This window comes from Arachis hypogaea, chromosome 5 (genome assembly GCF_003086295.3).
Source record: "Arachis hypogaea cultivar Tifrunner chromosome 5, arahy.Tifrunner.gnm2.J5K5, whole genome shotgun sequence".
NCBI lineage: Eukaryota > Viridiplantae > Streptophyta > Magnoliopsida > Fabales > Fabaceae > Arachis > Arachis hypogaea.
The window spans coordinates 47,666,223-47,667,998 of NC_092040.1; positions in this window are offsets into that span (position 1 = coordinate 47,666,223).

The window sequence follows — 1,776 nt, forward strand, 5'->3', positions numbered from 1 at the left end:
AGATTTGAAAAAGATTGTATTTTGAAATTTAATTTTGAAAATTGAAATTTGAATTCTTAGTTTTGAAATTTGAAAAAGATAAGATAAGATTTTTAAATTTTGAAGAAAGATAATATGAGATTTTGAAAAAGATAAGATGTTTGAAAAAAGATTATTTTTAATTTTGAAAAGATTTGATTTTTGAAATTTTGAAAACTAAGATATGATAAGATAAAAATTTTGAAATTAAAATCTGATTTTTTATTTTAAAATTTTTGAAAATAATGGTTAAATAAAAATAGAAAAGATATTTTTTTATTTTTGAATTTAATGAGGAGAGAGAAAAATAAGTAAAAGACACAAAACTTAAAATTTTTAGATCTAATGCCCCAAGTTTTCGAAAATTTTGAAGAAAAATACCAAGGGACACCAAACTTAAAAATTTTAAGATCAAAACACAAAAGAAAGACAAGAACACTTTGAAGATTGGCAAGAACACGAAGAACAAGACTCAAGACTCAAAGATCACAAGAACATAAAAAGAGCACCAAACAAAATTTTTTAGAAAACCAAAAAGAAATTTTCGAAAAAACAAAAAGAAAACACAAATATTTCTTGTAAAAGGTTTAAGAATTTTTGGGAATTGAAAAACAGGAACATGTAAGACTCTAACCAAGAACAAGAATAAAACAAAGAAAATAAAAATATTTTTGAAAAGGCTTTTTTTTTATTTTTCGAAAATTTGAAGAAGAAGAAAATAAAATAAAATACTCAATTAAAAATGATAAATAAAAGAAAATAAAAATTACCTGATCTAGAGAGCAGACAATCCGTCAGTTTGTCCAAACTCAACAATCCCGGACAACAACGCCAAAAACTTGGTAGCACAAATCCCCATGATGACAAGTCATATTATGCTAGCTTTTCAAGCATTTTTCACTTGTTTCTTTAGGTTTTATGCACTTTCTTGCATTGTAAGTAAGAAATTTGGAGTGGATTTGCATGGTTATATTAAATCAATCAACCATCCTTTATTTGACACAAAATCATGAGGTTTACGCGAGAATTAGTTGGTTTTTGAATGATTTATAAACCTTGTGAGTTCGGTGGTACTTTGATTGGTTGTTTTGATTACTTGTAGGTGAAGAAATGGTAGATAAAGGAATTTTTGGCACACTTTTGAAGTTAGAGCACCCTTTGGACCTTAGGCCACGCTTTAAAAGCGTGACCCAAAGCACAAAAGCGTGGCGCTCACCAAAGGAGGAAAGGCCATAGCGCTCAAATATTTAGCGCAGCGCTCTTTAATTAAGCGCTAGAGAAAGAGGGGCACACCAAAGCAACAAAGCCAGGGCGCTCAAGTATAGCGCTTTCTAGTTTAGCGCTGCGCTTTCTGATTTAGCGCTACAAGGAACAATCACAAGGCCAGCGCTCAAAGTGAAGAGAGCGCTATGCTCACTAATTTCACTTTTTCGGACATCTCCAAGGAAGAAATCAAGGCGCGCTACACCAAAGTGAACTCATCATGTTTCGAACCAAGCACATGAAGGGATGGAGAAGCGCTACACCAAGCAAGGAAGCACTCAAATGGGACAGCTATAGTTCGAAATGGGAACCAAGGGAAGCGCTACTCTTCACAAAAGGAAATTGGCCACAAAATGCACTCCCCAGGATTCGAATTTGGAGCCTTATGCAAGCAAGAGGGGCGCTACGCTAAATCGTTTCACGTAGCGCTATGAGAAATGCTTGGAAATGGGCTTGACACAAGGCAAGGGGCGCTGCGCTTAATCTTTTCACGGA